The sequence below is a fragment of the Sorex fumeus genome, unplaced genomic scaffold, assembly GCF_029834395.1.
Source record: "Sorex fumeus unplaced genomic scaffold, SorFum_2.1 ptg000051l, whole genome shotgun sequence".
NCBI classification, from domain to species: Eukaryota; Metazoa; Chordata; class Mammalia; order Eulipotyphla; family Soricidae; genus Sorex; species Sorex fumeus.
Window position 1 is genome coordinate 35,540,734 of NW_026606108.1, and position 21,938 is coordinate 35,562,671.

The 21,938-nt window shown below is 44.4% G+C and overlaps 2 protein-coding genes across 3 annotated transcripts in view; both read left to right on the forward strand.

Annotated features, from left to right (window-relative positions):
* TGFBI (transforming growth factor beta induced) overlaps positions 1 to 21,938 on the forward strand; it is a 151,922-nt gene that overhangs the window by 95,412 nt on the left and 34,572 nt on the right. The gene's annotated exons all lie outside the window — the stretch shown is intronic.
* SMAD5 (SMAD family member 5) overlaps positions 1,790 to 21,938 on the forward strand; it is a 54,123-nt gene continuing 33,974 nt past the window's right edge. The window contains exon 1 of one of the 2 annotated variants that reach the window (XM_056124351.1): positions 1,790 to 1,904. The gene's annotated coding sequence lies outside the window, so the exon portion shown is untranslated. Of the gene's footprint in view, positions 1,905 to 2,691; positions 2,856 to 21,938 lie in introns of those variants that run through there. The other variant, XM_056124352.1, reaches the window with a different exon arrangement.

Below are 21,938 nucleotides of genomic sequence, written 5' to 3' on the forward strand. Positions count from 1 at the left end.
GAGAGACAGAAAGAGAGAGAGAGAGAGAGAGAGAGAGAGACAGAGACAGAGAGAGACAGAGACAGAGAGAGGCAGAGAGAGACAGAGAGAGAGGGGGCTTTCACATTAAAATTTACATTGCTCCCCCCTTAAATCAAATCTGTCTTCCACTATGGCTTCTGCCTCCACCCCACCCCCCATACACTCATATACATACTTTGTTGGCTTTTTTAGGGCACACCCTGTAAAGGTCAGAGGAATTACTTCTGGTGGTCCTCAGGGGACCATATGGGATGCCTGGGATCCACTCTACTATCACCACTTGGAGTTGCCCCTTTATGACCAGGGCTGACCAGGGTAAGCATTTTCTAGTTCCCCAGCCTAGATCCTCCTTCCTCATGTGCCTGTTGGCATTTAAGATGGTCACCCCAGTGCAGACTTCTCTGCCAGTTCCTTAGTGTCTTTGTGCAGAAACAACCAAGGGAGCCTAGAGCCCATTAGCAGAAGCCATGGCTATGTCATGACCCAGGCTTCAGTCACAGAAATGGAAGCAAAGTGATGCTGAGATTTGGTTGGATTTGGGATCCCTCTGATACTGTAGTGTTAAGTCAACTTTGCAGGATTTTCTGATGAGCTGAACTCTGAAAAGAGCAAGAGATTAAAAAATGACTCCCATTACAATTTTTTTACTTTCTGAAAATGGAAGCCAGTGCCAGCATATTGGAAATACAAATAATTTTAAAAAATCAATTTAAAACGGAGCGACAGGGCATTTGCCTTGTAGGCAGCCGACCTGGCCAACCCAGGTCCGATTCCTCCGTCCTTCTAGGAGAGCCCAGCAAGCTACCGAGAATATCTCACCCTCACTGCAAAGACTGGCAAGCTACCTCTGACGTATTCCATATGCCAAACACAGTAACAAGTCTCACAATGGAGGTGTTACTGGGCCCTCTAGAGCAAATCGATGAGGGAAGACAGTGCAGTGCTAAAACACTGAATTAAAACAATACATTAAAATATATCTGAAAAGTTGGCAGTGTGAATTGAATGAACTTTTTAATAGTTCACGATTCTTCACTTGAACTTTCCACCTTGGGTGATGCAGTCACTTCAGGATAGTTGGAGGGGAAAAAGTTTTGAGAATCTCAGTTATTAAGGAGATTGCCCCCCTCCTCCCCATGAGCCTGTGACCCTGCCTTGCTCCATCTGCAGTGTCCCGGGGGCTGAGTTCCCACCCCCCCAAGAGAGGAGCCCTGTTGGTTTGACCCAGGTTACTCTCCGATGCAGAGGCAGCCCGAGTTAGGGGAATCCGAGGTCCAGTTCTGTGTGCATGTCTAAGACCTGCAAGGAATCCCCTGCAGAACCGCCCAGATTTCACCAGGTTTCGGATGGGGGGTGGGGGGGGGGGGGTGGCCTGCTGCTTGTAAATGCTGGTTCGAAGCTTCCCCCCTCCCCCCACCGCAGAGCGAGAACCCTGCGCTCAGTTTTATAAGGAGCAATGATCACAAGGAGCCCGGTTATTCCTGAAGGTGTCTTTCTCGGCACTTTTTATTGATGGCTGGGAAAAATCTCCAACTGCCCACGTCCAGAACAAACGGTTACATTTCTCTCTACCGCATTTCTGATGCGGGCTGGGGGAGAAAAAGCTCCGAGGGGGTTGCGGGGACCCAGCGAGCGCACGCTCCGGGTCTGGCCCGGGGCGGCTCAGAGGGTGGTGGCCCTGCCCCGCGCTGGCCGCGGCTGCCGGCGGGCGCCGCTGCGCATGCGCTGGCCGGCCGGGCGTCCTCCCCGGCTCCTTCCCTCCCTCATCCGGGTCCTGGGCGAGCGGGCGCCGTGCGCGTGTCCCGCCGCCGCGCTGCTAATAAAGTTGCGCCGAAGGGAAGCGCAGCGACGGCGCCGGGAGAGCGCGCCCGGCCGGCCCTGGCGTGAGTGTGGGGCCCCGCGGGGCGGACGGGCGGGCGCCGCTCGCCCAGGGGCCCGCAGGCCGGACTTAGGCCGCGGGCGGAGCGGAAACCCAGCCGGGCCTGGCGGGGCGGGCGCTAGGCCGAATCCGGGCCTGCCGGGGTCCCGGGCGGGGGCGGCGCGCCGGAGCTGGGCGTGGGGGGGGGGGTGGGGTCCCCGAGGTGCGGTGCCGCCGTGCGCACCCGGGCCCGGAGAGCTCCCGGAGGGGCGCCCCGGCCCCCCGCTTCCAGGCTGGAGGAGCCGCTGGGGCTCCCGCGCGCGAGCACCACCCTCCGCACACACCCTGCGAGGAGCGCCGGGCTGCCTTGCTCCGCGCCGCCGCCCGGCCGCGCTGTGGCCGGGTGAATCCCGGCCGCCCAGCGCTGGCGTTTCCAGAAAGATAAGGATGCTTATCGGTGGGAATTACACTCCCGGCCGTCGGGACCTGCTCCGGCGCTCAGCCGGGAGGTGGTTAGCTGCGCCACTTGTCACGCCAGTTCCCCCCCCCCCTCCCCCCCGAGGATTCCTTCCCCCTGGAAGATTTCTGCAGGCGGGGTCCGCCCGCCCCATCTTCCTGCCCCGGCGCGGTCCCTGCCCTCAGTCTCAACTCCAAAGCTTCAGATTCCGGCCTCTCGTTCATGCAACCTCCCACCCACCCCCGTCCACCCCCTCCCGCTCCCCCGCTCTTCCCCTTTCTTCAGCTGCTGTTATTACGTGGAGTTTGGAGCCGAAGCTTTGAAAACTCCCATGTGGCGCCAGTCTTAAGTCGGAGCATGCTCAGTCGCCCAAACAGATTTGGGTTTGCAAAAAAAAAAAAAAAAAAACTGGGGCGAGGAGAGTCGGCAGTTTGGGACGTTTGCCCACGCCCTAACTAAATGTTCCAATTCTGGGTTTTTGATGGTATTGGAGACGGGAGCCTTAAGGCCTGCCTGGAGGTGAGGAATGCCCGAACACCCTCGGCCAGATCTCTATCTTGATTATGGAGACATTGTTTCCTGACCAGCTGGAGGTCTCGGGGAGGTGGGGGCTGCCGTAGGTGGGGGGCTGGGGGTTAGCGCATTCCTGGCCGCTTGTGCCTTTGGATGGGTGTGGTGCTAAGTATATCTTGTTTACCTTATCTTTCGGTGGAAAAAGTTTTGAAGTCTGCTTGGGTTTGTCACATCTAGCCCGTTGCCTAGCACTACCCAAAGTGTTCTTATCTCGCCACAGACTGGGTAGGTGAAGGTTCGGGCTTGGAGAGCAAAAGGTGCTTCTTGAGTTGCTGTTTGATTATGTTTTTAAACTTCTTAACACCCGAGTACTCGAATTTTCTTTTCAGTACCTGAATTGCCCAGAATGAACCCGTTTTGAATTTTAATTTGAAAGCTTGAAAGGTTTAAAACTTTACTCCTAACACATGGAGTGACAGCTCAGTAATTGAAAATTGTTGCTGGATGCCAGTACGTAGAAACAACGCGACAATTTTATTGATCCAAGTATATAAATGAAGTCTGTCCCAAATTTAGTGAGATGACAGATCTAAACAAGGTTTTTTTGTTTGTTTGTTTTTGTTTTTATACTCTTCCTCCCCTCCCATGTGTGTGAAGATTGCTGTGGTATATTGTGCGGTATTGATGCAGGCAGAAAGCTAGGGGGGCTTGATGATGTATATTGGGGAAAATACTGCCTGGAACCTAAACCAGCCCAAAGGCTGAGACACTGTATTGCATCTGAGGAGCCCACCTTTGAGATGCAGAATTCCAGGCTCAGAGCGTAACTGGACCCCCTGGGAGGAGAGGCTTCTCCCGGGGAACAAAGACTATGTTAAGAATATCAAAAGACCATCCACAAAAGACCTTCAACAGGATCCTAGCTCTCTCCATTGGCAGCCCACCACTCGAGCAACACCTGGGGGTGGGGGGCAACTTGGAAAATCATATATAAACCCGACAGAGGGGAATTCATGCATTTGCCTGCATCTCTGCCTGAATTGTGGACTTTTTTTAGGGGCCATCTGCCTGCATCTCTGCCTGGGATGTGGACTGACTGACTTTGGGGGCATCTTCCTGCATTGCTGCCTGAGATGTGGACTTGCTTTATAGTATGTATTCTCTGTACTGAGAGTTTGCTTCAGATCTGCTTGGCATGTGTTCTTTGCTTTTCCCCCTCTGCAGAGTCCTGTGTTCTCTCCTGAACATGTATCTCTCTCTCTCCCCTTCCCTTTCTCTAAGCCAGTTTCTTTAAATAAATGTATTTTGCATCACTCCTCATCTCCTGAAATACTTAAGCTGGGAGAGGAAGTGAAGGGATTTGGAGAGCCTTCCAGAACTTTGGACTGACTGATTTTTCTGCAGAGAGCAGTTCCTCACTCCAGCCTGAGTTTCATAATTCTCTGAAAATTGGGTTGGCTGAGGTAATTACCATGCTGGGCAGAACAGGTGTGACCTGGGTGCAGTTTGATGGCTGCCATACGGAGTTGGCAAGTTGTAGGGGGAGATGTAAGGGCTGCGTTGCGCAGTTGCTTTCCTAGGCCCTTCCCTAGGTGAGTTAAGTGGGTAGAGGGAGTCAGTGGACTTCCCTCTCGAGGCTGCCATCTCTCTTCTTCCCACCTAGCAGAAGCCACCAGCAACACAATTGGCAAACCAGCCAGGAGTAACAGCAAAGACATCTTCGAGAGAAGGGAGGTAATTCACTCCTGGAAAATGTGTTGGGAAACTGTAGATATGAACTTGAAGGTGTGGGAAATTTCACTCCCTGGGCCTGTGGACAGCACTGTTTTCCTTTTGATTCCCCTTGGTCGAGGAGGGGAATTAGGAATTTCTAAGGGAGGAATTGGGATGCTAATGAGGCCAGGACACTGGCAAAACCCAAATGGGATGGCTGCGGAGTCTAGTGAAAAGAAAGCCTGGCTACTGGCCTTTGAAAACTGTTTGTCTCCTGTCCTAGTGACAAAGTTCTTCCAAATCCAGAACTCTAAGCTCTGCTCCGCACTTTGTGGTGGTTATGCTCAGTGCCAGGTCCACCCCCTGCAGAGGTCATTGATGGAGATCACCAATCCAATAACTCCTATAATGTGTAGGGATCCTTCTCTGGAGCCTCTCTCAGGATACGGGGTTAGGTGCAGTGTGGGCTGTGTGGGCTATATGCAGGAATCAGGAGGGGGCGGTGGTCGAATAGTGGGTCTTGTGTGTGCCAGGTGTGCCCTCCAGTCCTTTAAGCCCTGGCCCATAGGAGACCATTTATCAGAATTTCACCTGCCTAGTGGTTGGAAATATTGTGTTTAGCTTTAAAAATACGTTATTTATTATTTACTTATTTTGGATTTTGGTCCATCAGTGCTCACAGGTCATTCCTGGCTCTGCAGTCAAGGATCACTCCTGGCGGGCTCAGGGACCATATGAGGTCAGCTGCCTGCAAGTCAAATACCTGCCTGTTACACTGTCTCTAGACTCTCTTTTAACTTTTGATTGTGTGTAAGATTGTCTCAGGATTGTCTCAGAAGCATCCTCTCCCTTCCTCCCGGCATTGCTGCTCCTTCAGTGTGCTTTCCCTCCACATAGTTGCTGCTGTGGCATAACTATGATACACCTGTGTATCTTCCTTACAAAAATCCGTTTGTTTATGCTTCATGTCTTTTTAGATCCTAACTGAAATTCGCAGTGAAAGTTAGGGAAGCCTTCCCAGCTGACTCTCTCTTAGATTTTAAATGCATCCATATGAGATGAGGGCAGTGAACTGGGGGAAAAATGTGGAATGCAGTAGTTTGTAGGTTCCATGCAGATTTGGTGGTATTATTATCTATGTGCCTGGTTCACTGTGGGACGCGCCACAGAAATGGATAAATTGATCTGTGTTACATTTCTTCTCCCCTTCCCCCCAAATTAGCTATTAATTCCACTTGGAGACAGTAGCAGAATAGCAGAATGTTACTAATGAGGTTTGAATTCAGATTGTTGTTTACTGTTGGTTATGTAACATGTTGCTCAGAGTATTATTAAAAGTTGCCTTCTGTAAAGCAAGGTAGAGAGGCAAGTAAATTCTGCTTACTTTCTTCACTGGGTTTTAATTCTTGGCTGAACCTGAAAACACATTAGATTATACTGGTAATTATACCTGGGCAGCCTGTTTCCTGTTTTCATCATGAACCCAAACATTATGATTTGCAGTGATGATTTTTATTTTGGTCTTTTGCATTAAAAAAGAGACATCTCTCCTTCCCCCCCTTTCTACCATAGATTTGTAACTTGGTCAAATCAAAGACAATGGCTTCCTAGGGTAGGCAATAGACTATTAAATAGTTTTTCATGCTTAGTAACAAATTGAAGTACTGTCTAAGACTATTTTTTACACATATTGTTTATGTTTTATGTAAATTTCAATATTACCAGTAGTTTGTAGTCTTTGAATTAGAGTCTTTTTCATTTATGACTATTAGTGTTTATTATTACCAGATGTTTATGTTAGTTTAGGCAGTAAGCCATACATATGGGTGAATTTTAAAGCTGACATGAGTACGTTTTAGGGCATAGTTATCTTTATTTCCCTCGTTTATCAGTCTTCTCTAGTTCTAAAGGGTCCGTGTCCCTTGTTTCTCATTTTTGTGCTTTATACTGACACAAAGAAGCCAAAGTAGTTGTATTTCTTTAAATGTTATAAGAGTATATCCTGTGGATTTGCTGGTCTGTTTATAAGATCAGAGGCATTGGGGCTTTCCCTTTAAAACAGATAGTAGTAGCAGCCTGAGTGGTTTTGTCTGCCAGCTGGGTATTGTGGGGAAAGTATGCCGGAGGCCTGGACTCAACCTGCCTGCACCCAGGTGAGGTCTCACCAGAACAAATGGTGAGTTGCCCTAAGGAGTCCACCCTGGTCTTTTTATTACGCCCCTCTCCCTTTAAAGTTAATACAGTATTAGTGTGTGAAATTCTTAGTGCTAGAATTATCCAAATAGTTCATTGTCAATTTCGAATTTGATGGATGTGTTTACAGAATGGAAGGGTAATATGAATTCTTTCAAAAAGATGTGTATAAAGCTAGGTTGTTGATCAGACCAGCTATTTTTCTGATTCTAACAGTTTTTATTGTTTTACAGCTTTGAAAAAATGGAGACTGTGGTGCCATTAGGTTTTTCAGGACAAGTTAGTGAGTTCTGATCTCTCTGTGTTGATGGTGTGTGTGTTTTTTTCCTTCCCTCCAGCAGCTCTGGCTGTGTTCTGTAGGGAGGTGGTAATGGTGATGTTTCCTCCTACTTTTACTTTATCCGAACTAGGCTTGATATTTTAGAAGAAAAAATTCTTTATTAGTTCTGTGTATGCAGTACTGTAATTGTAATCCACTTTTGGAAACTCGTTAAAGTATAGTTCTATAAACAGGTCTTACTCTTCATTGGCACACTGCTGCCTGCCCATGTTATAAATATAATGAGAGATTGCTGAATGCTTTTGAAATTTGAAAATAGTTTAATCTGAAATTGTAGCCGGACTTTTCCTTTTGATTTCCTTATGTGGTTTTGTGACTACCGAAAATAGTAAGAAAAGAAAACTAGTCTTCCTTTACCACTTTTCTTTGGGCATAGCAGCTGTAATCCTAGGAAGTTTTGAACTTTTATTTAACTGTGCTCTCAGAATATCACTGGTGCTTAAAAGGCAAGTTTCGTTTTGTTCAGTTTTGTTTTCATGATGTGTTAGGATCTGCCTATCCAGTAGACTATAACTTGAGATCTAGTTATTCTGGTTTGTGTGTGCCCAGGAAAGGGGGTACTGCAGAAATGTTTCCGAGATAGTCTTTTGTTTTCATTCCCTTTATTCATATCTTTCTCCCCCCTTAAATGAGTGACTACATCACTCACTGGCCATTTCCACTCTTTTGGGTTGAAAGTGTAAAACTAAATGAAGAACAACTGACCTGAAAAGGTTCCCTCCCCAGGTGCTCCCTTTCATGATGAGTAGAGGACTGAACCCGGGGTGCACACAAGTTGCCTGGAGAACATCCTCCGGAAGCCTTGGCAGGTGTGCTGTGGACACAGGTTAGCAGTGTGTGCGCCACAGACACGTCATGTAATGACTTGGTCTCAGTCTTGATGACTTTATTATAATGGAAAGGAAAGCCATGTAGAGATTGACCAGCGCTGTGTCTATTCCTGTGCCTGCAAGCCTGTACAGGTCTACTCAGACGCATCTGGTCGTGACGTCGATGGTGCAGGCTCTAGGGGTGAGTGATACATCTAGATCAGGCTCTACTTAATTAGAGGACTTAGAGCAGCAGGTGAAGTTTAAAGAGTGATTAAAAACAGGGAACCCGAAGTCTGGCTGTGGGAGATAAAATAGAGACTCAGGAAGATAGCTCAGCAGGAAGATCATGCTGTGAGAAGTGTTAAGGACCATGAGTTCAGCTGCTGAAAGCACTTTGAAATCAGCCACGAGAACTTTAGTCTCTGGAAATTGGAAGTTATAATAGGGTAAATACAATTATATGTTTTTATTTTGCTTTTAAGGAAAAATATTTTGGTACCCACATAGTTGTAGCCCTTCCTTGTAGATGTTTTGTAAAAACAAATGGAATTTCTGACACAAGAAGAACTTGTAGATAAACTGGCTTTTTGGTTTCCTTCTCTTCTACATGGTTTGTAGTTATATAACAGGATCTAGGGTTGGTTGCACAGTGGTGTCTTTCTATGCTTTGTGAGTACTATTAGAAACACCAGTTTGGGATATTTTGAAAGCCTTACCCCAACCAACTCCAAATATGTTACCCTTGGGTGTATGTAGTTAAATGATTCTCCATGGAAGGTGATTGATCCTATGAGCCTTGCTTGTCAAACTTGCTGTGTAATCTGGGGCTTGTTTAAAATGGCAGGCAGGGCCTTACTCTCAAGCTGAATAAAAATGGGAGGCAGGGCCTTAACTTTCAAACTTAGTGAATCTGAATTTTGTGGGTGTGGTTGAGGAGTTTGTTTCTTTAAAACTGTCATCTGTATTTTTCTGTTCTTTTCTTTTTTTTTTTTAATGTAGGAGTACTGCTATTTATTCAGCCACTGATTAGCTGATTGAATTGGGCATGAACTCCACCTTACTTTTTTTTCATAATTTTATTTATTTATTTTCTTCTTATATTTATTTATTGAATCACTGTGGGAAAAGTTACAAAGCTTTCCAGTTTAAGTCTCAGTCATACAATGATCAAACACCTCTCCCTTCACCAGTACTCATTTCTCACCACCAAGAACCCCACTATACACCCCTCCCACCCCTCCCAATGCCTGTGAGGAAGATGATTTCTATTTTTCTCTACATTGATTACATTCATTATTTCGACAAAAGATGCACCATTATTGTTTAGAATTTCCCCCCAACAATCAGAATTGCTGAAAAGGCATTGTGAAATACTTTGTTTTCTATAGCTGGTTATGAGAATCGTATAATGTCGCAGCCGCGTGATTTTGGATTTCTGCAAAGAGCCAGATAATTATGAGATTGGTTTCCGTGCGTCTGGTGTTATGGCTGTGCCAGAGAGCCACTGGTGGGGGGCAACTCGTGACCTCAGTAGGGCGTAAAGGATGAGCCAGTACCGCCCCCCTTCCCATGAGACTGCAGTTGCCCCGTCACCACCGGCTCATACCTGGTTTTCCAATAAGCTCTGAGGCAGCGGCCACCTTGTATGTGATCCAGATACATTTCTGCCAAAAGCCGCTGGGTTTTGAGATTTGTTTCTGAGTCTCTGGGATCATGGCCGTTAATCAGCTTGATCAGGAGCCAGAGAGGCTATTTGTAGATAGCGACTCGGGGTCTCATTGGGATGGGGAGGAAAGGCCTGGTTCCACCACCATCTGGTGAGGCCCCTTGTGTCTCGTCACTGCAGGCCCAAACCTGACTGTCTTGTGGCCTCTGGAGGATGGCGGTCAGCGGGCCGCCAGGGGGAACAGGCCAAGGCACAAAACCTATTCCCACCTGGAGTGGCCCAGCACCACTAACCTACTGCAGGAACAGGACACATTTCTGCCAAAAGCCTTTGAGTTCCGAGATTCGTTTCTGAGTCTCTGGGATCATGGCCATGAAGCAGTTCGATCAGGAACCAGAGAGGCCATGCCTCCAATTATATAGCTGAGCCAGAGGTGGTTTGTGGGTGTGTTTCCCACATACCTAACATTTGGCCGTTTACTTTCTTGGTAAACTTTGCCCCAAGTTTTTGGGGTCTGGCCAAAGGCACATCAGCAATTTTGGGGTATCTGGAAGTCTGAAGGCGCCATCAGGCTGCTGATGCACTTGCCTCACAGGTACAGGCTGACCTGCTGGCGGCACCATACCCCCTCTTTTTCTTTTTCTACTGGGATTTGAACCTAGGGTCTTACACATGCTAGTAAGCATGTCCTCTGTCACTGGCTATAATTCATCAGTATGTGTTTGGCTGAAGTGTTTGTAGCCCATGTGTGCATTCACTGTATTGATGGCTCACAGTTTCTTTTGACTAAAAGAAATGGGGTGAAATCTGAGGGTTGATTTATTTACCTTGTATTTTCGATGGAATCTGAAAGAGCAGAAAGTGGAAAAGCTATGTCTCTGAGTTTGCCTGTGAACTTGTGTACGGAGGTGGGGTGGGAGAGAGAGAGAAGAGAGAAAGGGTGTTTGTATGTGTTCGTGGGAGATGCTCAGGGTGCCCTACTCAAACACTTGAGAGGAATAGGACCTTGGAGCTCTTGATGATAACATGAATTTCCTTTGAAATGGAAGTCTAGTGAAGCTCAGTAGTATTTTATTATATATCTAATGTATGTAAAATATACTCGTTATCTTCCTTGAACTCACCTTCTCTGCATCACTTCCTCACAAGGATATTCTTCCGATAACCCACACTGGTACTATGACATTGTTGTTGGTTTCTCTGTTCTCACCCGCCCCAAATCTTTGCTTACTTTCCCCAATGTCTTTCTTCAGGAAACCTGTCTTCCAAAATCCACATATCTCCTCACCACCCCACTGCTCTCTCCCTCGTCTAAGCCGTCTTCTTCTCCCACCGGGATGACTGAACCTCTGACTTCCCTGCCTCCACTCTTGGTGCTTTCACCCTTGGTTCTCCCTGCATCATTTAAAAAGTCATTCTTCAGTAACTCAGAAAATGAAAGGCCTCCACTCAGAGCTCTCAGATGAGTCCGTGTTGCATGTGGAAGGAAAAGCCAGGACCCATGTCTCTGCAGCAATCAGTCTGGAGCGCTTCCCTGCTTGACTCTGTGTCTTATTTCCCCTTTATTTACTTTATTCCCAGTTTGCATGGATCTTGCAGTTCTTAGAGTGTGCCAGGCATGCTGTCGTCTCAGGGCTTTTGCGTTGCTTGTTGCTTTTTCTTACAATGGTTTCCTTCCATTATATCTGCCTGGCTCTCTCTTCCTTCACATTTTGACTCAGTTTGGCCCCTTCTCACTGAGGCCCACCCTATTTAAAATGATACTGCCCCCTCCCACCACACATACATTCGTCTTCCTCTGGTATGTTTTTGTCCCTAGCACCTTTCACTTAAAAAATGGCATTATGTCCTTTATTGTATTTCATCTGTCTTCTGCCTCTGGTATGTAAACTACATGAGAGTAGAGATTTTGGTGTCTTTTAATCACTGCTATTTTCTCAGCTCTTAGAATGCTACCGCAATATATGTTTGAATGCACCCAAAAGGAAAGAAAGAACAAAAGGAAATGCCCTGCCACAGAGGCAGGGTGGAGGTGGTGGGCGAGATACTGGGATCATTGATGGTGGAGAATGGGCACTGGTGGAGGGATAGGTACTCAATCATTGTATGACTGAAACACAAGTAGGAAAGTTTATAAGTATGTAACTCTACCTCATGGTGATTCACCAATAAAAAATTAAAAAAATAAATGTTTGAATGAATTCAGCACGTGGTTTCAAATATACTTAATACTGTATCTTAAACATTGTATTCTAGTTAAAAAAGATAGTTAAGAAATCAAGTAAACCGACAAATAATTGCAAATTAATACAGTGAAGGTAGTGAGAATAGTATTAGATTAGAGATTGGGGAAAGCCAACTTTCTATGTATAAGATATGGAGTAATCAAGGAAGATTTCTTGGGATGATAGCCTGAATGATAAGATGGCTACAGACCAGGGCCTGGAACTTGGGAGGAAGTGGTCCAGGTAGAAAATGCCATTTATAAAATCTCTAACACACAAATGACATCCCAGTATCAGGGATAAGTACTTTTGAAGAATAAATTCTTATCAGTGTTCATTGAAAACAGAAAGTATTTGTTCTGTTTCTGTTTTCTGATTTTCCTTAAGGTAAAGGTAAAGGTAAAGGCCCTCCCGTTGATCGTCGATTTGCTCGAGCGGGCCCAGTAACGTCTCCATTGGAGACTTTGTTGTTACTGTGTCTGGCATATCGAATACTCTCGGTAGCTTGCCGGGCTCTCCGATTTTCCTTAAATTTCATAATTTTCTTAAATTTGTATAATCCTAAAAGTATAATGGAGGGAAACCCTTTAAGTAAGAATTTTAATATGCCTGAGGTACAGCTCCATTTAAGTTTCAAAATCTTTTCTCCTCTCTCCTGCCTGTATAAGAAATAATTTTATTTTGGGAGACGGCATTGTATGAAGTGGAAAGAGAAAATTACCCCTAATGCCACACCACCCACACAGCTAATATAATTTTAGAAGCTCTTTATACATTCTCCCTAATTCATTTAATAAATACTTATTGAGCACATGTATCATCGGGGAAAGCAGACAGCTACATCTCATGGACTTGATATCTTTGCAGGGTTGGACAGAAGATGAACTTATAGGACTATGATGCAGCCCATGTACTGTGCTAAGTATAGATGAATAGGGCGATTTCATCAGGCAGTACCATCAGGGAAGGTATCCCTGGGGTGAAGATGTTAGAGCTGAAAAGAGCAGTATGTATGTTTTTTGTATTTAATAGATTCCTTTGTGTTGCTTGATAGCTCTTAATTTTAGAAAGTTTTTGTTTTTGTTTTTGTTTTTGTTTCTGGGTGAAGTGCAGTTACTTTCTTTGGGTTCCATTCTCTCACCGTTCACCGTGCTGTGCAGTGTTCAACAAATGGTTGCAGGTTTGGGGAAGATGAATTTCAAAGACGCTAAAACACTTAAGTGGTTTCTATTTCTTATTAATGTCCTTTGCTTTCATTCTAATGCTGAGGAAAGTTCTCTAAGTAATGAAAACATTAAGGGTTGGAGAGATAATACAGCCAGTAGGGCACTTGCCTGGCACGTGACTGCCTCGGGTTTCCTTCCCAGCATCTCATAAGGTCCCCTGAGAATTTCCAGGAGTATTTCCTACATATAGAGCCAGGAGTAACCCCTGAGCATCCAGGGAATGGCCCAAAAACAAAAACAAAAAAAAAAAATGAGGAAAGAAATGAAAATAGTGGAAGGGACAGGTGGTTTTGCTGACACTTTGTTGTGGAGCTTGTGGGGGAGGGGTACTCCTTTGATTATGGCGCTCCTGCACAGTCTAGCTGCAGTCACTGTGGTGCTCACTGGGGCTTGCATGCCTGCTGTTGACGCTCATGTATGTGTAGACATGATGCTTATGGAGGGTCATGCATTCTAGGTGTGGTGCCTGCACACACCTGGCTGTATGTTGGAGATACCACACTCTCGTACTCCTGGGGTTCCAGATGGCAGAGTGCGTGGGACTAAACTTGGGCTTGGTCTCCTGGCACTTTTTTCTTTTCTTTTTTGGCCGCTGAGCCATTCCGCCATTCCACAGCCTTTCCCCCTCCCTGCAATTTGTCTTTAAGGCCTTTGAGATTCAAATAGTGTTTTTCTGAGTCTTGAGTGCCTCTCTCTCAAAGTCTTCCACAAAGTCTTCCTCACTTAAAAGGTTCTGTTTTGAATAAATCCATTGACTCATATATTCACCTCTCCTATTCCTGTGATCCTCCTAATCTCCATATATATTCATCCTCTCATGAGCTTTAACTTTCACACCTGCTACTACTTTCTTGCCTATTACTAGGACCCCCTTTCAGGTAAGATTTCTCTGTTCTTATTGCCTTTTATTTTTTTTTTACCTTTCTTGCATACCTCTATTTCTATTCAAGTCCTGTTGATTATTTGTAGTGTCTCGTATTTCTAGCTTTTTCTTTTCTTTCTCCCATGGGCCATCACCCTGGTTTGTGTCCTGCTGCCCTGGTGTTTGACTTCCCATTACAGTTGAATTATCACCAGCTTTTCATTCTGCCTTGTCTTTCTTGATTATGTGTTGCCTTTTAAACTTTATTTTTCTTGAAATGCCTCTTTGAACATACTTTCTCCTTTGAACTCTGCATGGATGGCAGATAGAGTGGTCCAATCCTTATTTTGTATTGTCTCCCCTCTTTAGCTTTCATTCTATGGTGGTACCTACGTGCCCCTCTCCCCCATAACTCCTCTGACCCAAGAGTAAATCCAGGACCTCACACTTGCAAGGCAGTGCTCTACCACTGAGTTGCATTCCTCCCAGCACCCCTTCCTCGGCTTTTTTTTCTGTGCTCGGCGTCAGATCATCAAACCTTCCCCCTTTGCCTCACAGTTTCACTTCAGCCTCTCTTACTTGCGCTGTCTTAATGATATTGGCTTTTCCTCCTACCTATCTATCCTTTGTCCAAACAGGCCTGTGATTATAGGATGTTACAATATTTTGTTTGTTTTTTTAGCCAGACCTCCTGGCTTCCTTCTGACTCTGCTCAGGGATCACACCTTGTGGTGCTGGGGGGACCGTATGTGGTGGCAGAGACTGCAGTGCCTTAACCCCGACCATCTCTCCAGTCCCCAAGATTGTCATATTTCAGGGGCTGCGGAGGGGGGGGGCGGGAAGAACCACAGGTAGGGCGTCTGCCTTGCACAGTTCCAACCAAGTTTGATCCCCAGTACCTTATGGTCTCCTGAACCCATCAGGAGTGATCCCTGAGCCGTGAGCCTGGTGTAAGCCCTGAGCACTGCCAGGTATGGTCCCCAAACCAAGACAGCAACAAAAACAAACCCCAAAGATTGTCATATTCTTTGGTGGCACTTCAGATAATCTCTCCTAAAATTGATGCTAATGTGATATAAGTCACACCTTATCCTTTTCAGGTGAGGAGGTTGTGCCATTTCTTGCAGTGTTCAGTGACTGCTCTTGGCAATGCTCAGGGAAAACATGAGGTGCAGGGAATTGAACCCAAGGCCTTAGAGCCCCATCTCTGGCCCCTATATATTATTAAGACTTTGATTTATCTAGGTACTATGTGCATATTTGTGGGAGAAGGGAGGCACACCTGGGGGGAACACCTGAACACACCTGGGTGGGGGGGGTCTGTGAGGTTATTGTATACTTGCTAAACCTGCCACTTTTCATCTGCCTCACTAGATACTTGAAGCACAGTTACTTGTTTTACTTCTTTTTTTCAGGGGATTAAATTTGGGCTACACATTCAACTTGTCTGAATGATATCTTGGATACTATTCAGTTCAGTTTGTATTTCTTGTTTTAGTAACTTTTGGCTAGCTTGTTGTACTTTATTACAAGAGTCAGCTTTTAATGAACCATTTCACTACTGTTTTAAAGGCTTACTATGGTTTCAGAATGACGAAATAAAAGGGAGAAAAAAAATTGTCTTCTGTCCCTAATCTTGCTATTAAAACAAAGGTTTTAACATTTATTATTAGTTTCATAATTTTTGGGGGGAGGGTGGGAGTGGAGGGGACCGCACCTGGGTATGCTTAGGGCTTCCTCCTGATTCTGCTCAGGGATCACTCCTGGAAGGCTTGGGGGACCATATAGGGTGCTGGGGACTAAACCCTGGTTTGCCACATGCAAAGCTCTATTATCTCTCTTGTCCATGAAGTAGCTTTTTATGGAGATTTATTTTTAAAAGAAGATAACTGTGGGTTAAGTTCCTTGAAATCTACTGCATTTTTAGTTTTCTTAGGAACTAGATCTTTTACTTTAAAAAAAACACACACACACAAATGCACATTATTCCCCAAACTTAATTTGTTAGCTGGTTCAAGATGAGGATGGCAGAGGTAAAAAAGAAATTTGCTTGACACTATACAAATGCGGTCCCTATCAGGATACCCATGACCTTTTTTCAAGGAAAAGACAAAACACTACTGAAATTCATATGGAACAATAAACCCCCACAAATAGCTAAAACAGTCCTTGGGGAAAAGAAGATGGGTAGCATCACCCTCCACAACTTCAAACTGTACTACAAAGGAGTAGTAATTAAGACAGCATGGTACTGGGCTAGAAACAGACTTGCAGACCAGTGGAACAAAGTTTCTGTCACAGACCCCCAAATATACGACCACTTAATCTTTGACAAAGGGGCAAGAAATGGAAGTGGAACAAGGAAAGCCTCTTCAACAAGTGGTGCTGGGAAAACTGGATAGCTACCTGCAAAAAAATGAACTCTGACCTCTGTCTAATGCCAGGCACAAAATTCAGATCAAAGTGGATTAATTAAAGACTTCAATATCAGACATGAATCCATAAGGTACATAGAGGAAAATGTAGGCAGAACTCTCCATGACACTGAAGCTAAAAGCATCTTTAAGGATGAAACAGCACTGACCGTGCAAGTGGAAGCAAACATAAGCAAATGGGACTACACCAAACGAAGAAGCTTCTACACTTCAAAAGAAACAGTGACCAAAATACAGAAAGAGCCCACAGAATGGGAAAGAATACCCAATAGCCATCTGATAAGGAATTAGTATCCAGGATATAAAAGACACTAGTAGACTTGTACAAGAAAAAAACCTCCAACCCCATCAAAAAAGGAGAACGGAGGTTTCCTCAAAAAAAGAAATACAAATGGCCAAAAGGCACATGAAATATGCTCCACATTGCTAACCATCAGGGAAATGCAGATCAAAACAACAATGAGATATCATCTCCCACCACAGAGACTAGCATACATTCAAAAGAACAAAAGCAACCAGTGCTGGTGTGGATGTGGGGGGAACGGGACGTTCTTTCACTGTTGGTGCAAATGCCCACTAGTCCAGCCTTTCTGGAAAACAACATGGACAGTCCTTCAAAAACTAGAAATTGAGCTTCCATATGGCCCCGCAATACCACTTCTTGCTATATATCCCAAGGATGCAAAAAAGCACAGTAGAAATGACATCTGTACCTATATGTTTATTGCAGCACTGTTCACAATAGCCAAAATCTGGAAACAACCCAAGTGCCCTAGAACAGATGACTGGTTAAAGAAACTTTGATACATCTACACAATGGAATACTATGCAGCTGTCAGGAGAGATGAAGTCATGAACTTTTCTTATAAATGGATAGACATGGAGAATATTATGCTAAGTGAAATGAGTCAGAAAGAGAGGGACAGACATAGAAGGACTGTACTTATTTGTGGAGTATAAAACAACATAACATGAGGCTGACACCTAAGGATAGTAGATACACAGGACAGGTAGATTGCTCTATAGCTGGAAGCCTGCCTCAGGAGCAAAGAGGAGAAGGCAACTGGAATAGAGAAGGGATCACTAAGAAAAAGATGGCTGGAGGAATCGGTCGGGATGGGAGATGTGTGCAGAAAGTATATAAAGGACCAAACATGATAACCTCTCAGTGTCTGTATTGCAAACCATAATTCCCCAAAGTAGAGAGAGATTATGGGGAATATTGTCTGCCATGGAGGCAGGGGGTGGGTGGGAAAAGGGGGGTGTGCCGGGGATATTGGTGGTGGTGAATGTGCACTGGTAGAGGGATGGGTGTTTGATCAGTGTGTGATTGTAACCCAAACATTAAAGCTTGTAACTATCTCACGGTGATTCAATAAAATTAAAAACAATTTACTTGAAAGCCAGGTTTTTCTATCAGGTGTCATTTCATACACCTAGACTGTCAGATGCATTTCCCCCTTCTTAGAAGAGACCTCAGAAGCAAGCAAGCCCTGGAGCACATGAAAATATCAGAGATACAAATTATAGGCTCCTGCTAATTGGGTCTGTTTGGAGATAGAAGAGAAGCTCATTGTCATTGGGTAGTTTATGTCGCATTAGGTAGTAGCCTAGCGGCTCCTCTCCAAAGTAAACACTGAGGAATGTGGGAGAAGCCTTGAGAAATGGAGCTAGAGAATGCAAAGAGGAGTGTGAAAGGAATGAGGACTGAAGGGATAGCTGTGGGCACTTCTAGAATAATGGGAAATCTTTGGTAAGGATTTTGAGAGAATAGAAAAAGCTGCCTTTTCCTTTTATAACTTGCATTTTTTTCACATCATGTTTAAATGGAGTGTCTCAGAATTTGATAAGAATATGTTTTCAAATTTATGTTTTCTATTGATTTTGGCCAAGTGAGTTTTTGATCTCTATCATTGTTGATATAGTTATTCCTTCATGGGCTGTAACTCTGCCTTTGTGGTTAATCTTGCTGTCATTTTGTCTACTTTAGACCCCCCTGGGATGATCAAGCACAGTGTCAAAATTTGTAGGATAGGTACCAGTGGCTTGAATGACAGTTGGAATAACATTGGAGTGCCTTTAGACCCTCGGTTTTGATGGTAGATTAATAAATACGGCAAAAAACTGCAAGTGACAAAAAAGCATTGTTTGCTAGTTACATTTACAGCTTGTTCTTTCTTTAGGGTTCATAAACTAATGGTAACACTTAACTCAAGGTCTCTGTATGTTTGACTAGTCTGCCTCTCTGCTTATAATCCTCAGCCCAGTTTCACAGTTTTTCCTGGTGATTATAGCAATAGCTGTGGCTCCCTGTTCCTTCTGTGCCAGACCCTGAGTTTGGACTGCTGTCTTTCTCCACTGGGTATTGCAAATTGGGAAGGGCACATCTTTGCTGTTTCATTAGTTGTAGATCTTTAAATTTGAGGTATGGACTTGGTTTTTCTCCTTGGTCCTTTTAGGGACATAACACATTTTCGTCCTTTTAGGTACATAACATGTATAAACAAGACTAAGTAAGGAGTAGCTTTAGCACTGGTTGTATATATTTGTGCCTCATTTGACCCAGAAAACATTGTAGAAAGAGTGCAACAGACCTAGTTTGATTGCTGAGCTAGTTATAATCTCTAAAGATTGAAGTTACCGAGTTTTATCTTTGTGATTTCCTTTTTTCCCCTCGCACAGGGATACATTTAGAGGTACTATTAAAAGAAGTATAGTAATATAACATCTTAGTGTAATATCATACTCAGCTGATCGAATTGAAGATGCATCTTCTCAGGATTTCTAGAAGTTAGAGTGACATGAACTGGGGCAGGTGCTGGGCACAGGGCTGGAGTCTTGCTCTCAGTATTTCAGTGTGAAGCAGAAGGAGCACATAAAATAGAACCAACTCTAATTCTAAATAAGAGATTAAAATTAAAGCTTTTAATGAGTAGAAAAACTGAAAGTTTTGGGAGATTTTTTTTGCTTGTTTTATTTTGGGGGACAGGGGATCTTCTTACTAGGTGGCCTTCCAGTGTGTGGATTGGACCTAGGGCCCTGTCCATGCTGAGCTTGCTCACCAACCCTGAGAGCCATCTTCCTTGCTCTGCAGTTTCATTCTCAAAGGTATTATAACTTTTCTTGTGTCTCACATAGTGCGGTGTTAGTATATGCAAATAAAAAATATAGTGTCTTATTTTTGTATATGTGAAGAGAAATAAGCAAATATTATCATGAGGAGAGTAAAATAGCTCTTGCTATATTCCAAGGACTTAGTGTTTTTTTCAGAACTGAGGCTTGAACCCAGTGCCTTACACCCGCAGAGCTTGCATGTTACCACTGAGTCATATCCCCGACCCACTCTGGTTCTTTTATTTCAACTTGTCCATCAAGAAAGTGTTACCTTATTAGGTTTGGTTTTAGTGTTCGGGTTCCCACCTGCTGATGCCGGGCACCATGTGCCTCTCATGCAGAGCTTACACTCAGCCTCTTGAACCATGTCATGGCCCCATTTTTATTATTAGTAGCTTTTGGTGCTCAGGGGCCACTAATAGTGTATACTTGATAGTGTTAGGAGGTCGGGGGGCAATTTCAGTGCAGGGGGTCAGACCCAGAGTCACACATCAAATGTGATTTTGAACATGATATGTACCACAGCAGTGGTTTTTAACTTCTAGTCCATGAACTAGTGCTGGTCTACAGGTGTAAGGTTGAAAACCATTGTTCCATAGTAAAGATTAGAGGTGAAAATTCACCCACCAGTCTATACTATAAAAGTTTAATTCTGGCTGTTGGTGGGAATGTAGTTTGGTTCAGCCTCTATGGAGATCAGTATATAGACATCTCAAAAAGCTCAGAATTGAGGGGCCTGAGAGATGACATAGGCCTTAAGGCGCTTGCCTTGCATCCCACTGACTCTGGTTTGAGTTACTATGTGTCATTCCTGGGCACAGAGCCAGGAATAGCCCCTGAACACTGCTTGATGTAGACCCAGCTATAACAATAAAATAAGAATTGAGCATCCATATGAGCCAGCAGTTCAACTTTTTGGCTTCTATACCAAGAGCCCACCCAACCCCCTCCAAAAATACTGGCATTCTATGTTCATTGCAGTATTGTTCATAATAGCCAAGATCAGGAGGCACCACAAGCACCCAAGAAACTGGTATATATGCATAATGGAACATCGGCTGCAACAAAAAGCCAAAAAGAGATGAAATCATACCATTCACTGCAGCTTGGATGGAATGGTAGAAGTATTTTGCTGAGTGAAATCAGAAGGAGAGGGCTAAGTACAGAAAGATCTCTTTTCTGTGGAGTATGAAGAGACATACATAGTAAGGGAATAATACATGGCCAATTGTAACAGACCCTGAGAGCAGGTCTACAGAACTGAGGCTGACAAGGTGATGGGGTGGGGAGTTAGGGGGTGGACATGGGTCATTAATGGAGGTCACTGGTATTCTGAGGGTGACGTGCTTCTGGAACACCATATACCTGAAGCTCTCTTGACAGTCTTATCAAGGTGTATAAATGAAAATAACACCATAAAAATGTTAGATCCCAATATCTCTCTCATTTAGAAACCTAGGCGTGAAATATTATGGAATGTGAATGAGTGAAGCATGACTGTATCATTCAAAATATTAAGGGCTGGGGAGATAATACTGTTGTTAGGGTGCATGCGAGGTGAATCAAGCTACTACTAGGTTCATTCCCTGCTACGGCATGGCCTCCCGAGCACTGCTGGGTGTAGTCTGTGGCACCTTTGTCCCTGTGCCTTGAGTCACTGGCTTGGTTGGACGTGTTTGGTCAGGAGTGACTCCTGAGGCCTCTGGGCACAGCTTGGGGGGGAGGGGTGAAGGGACCTGCCCCCACTAAAAGCATGTGTGTATGTGGAGAAAGCATTAAGTCAAAACAAACAGTTGGAATGTTTCTGGGGGAGATGTTTAAAAGAGGAAGATTCATTGGCTGATACTTTGTAGGGACCACCAGTATGTATATATTGATTCAGAATATGGATTCTCAGACTGGTTTACCAAGATTATTTTCCTTGCTCTGTTTCTTCCTGTCTGTATGAATAAGTTATATTTTAACGCACCTTTACTGGAGCGATAGCACAGCGGGTAAGGCATTTGCCTTGCACGCGGCTGACATGGCCGACCCGGATTCGATTTCTCCGCCCCTCTCGGAGAGCCCCACAAGCTCCTGAGACTATCTCACCTGCACGGCAAAGACTAGCAAGCTACCCGTGATGTATTCAACATGCCAAACACAGTAACAAGTCTCACAATTTGTTGTGAGACATTACTGGTGCCTGCTCAAGCAAATCGATGAACAACGGGAGGACAGTGCTACAGTGCATTAATAAAATGAGAATAATGGAATTTATCTCATGGTAGTTATTAGATTTTAATGATTTTCAGTCACTAAATGTAAGGTCATTAAAAGTGCTTGGCATAATGAGTATTTAATAAAGGTTGGTGGTATAATTATCATCATATCAAAGAAATACTTGCTTTGCTTTATCAGTTGATTTTATAGAAGGGAAGGTGTTGAAATTTTTGAAATAGCTGTATTCTCTTAAGGCAGTAAATGCTGGAAAATGTACCTCTTTAAGTAACTTTTCAAGATC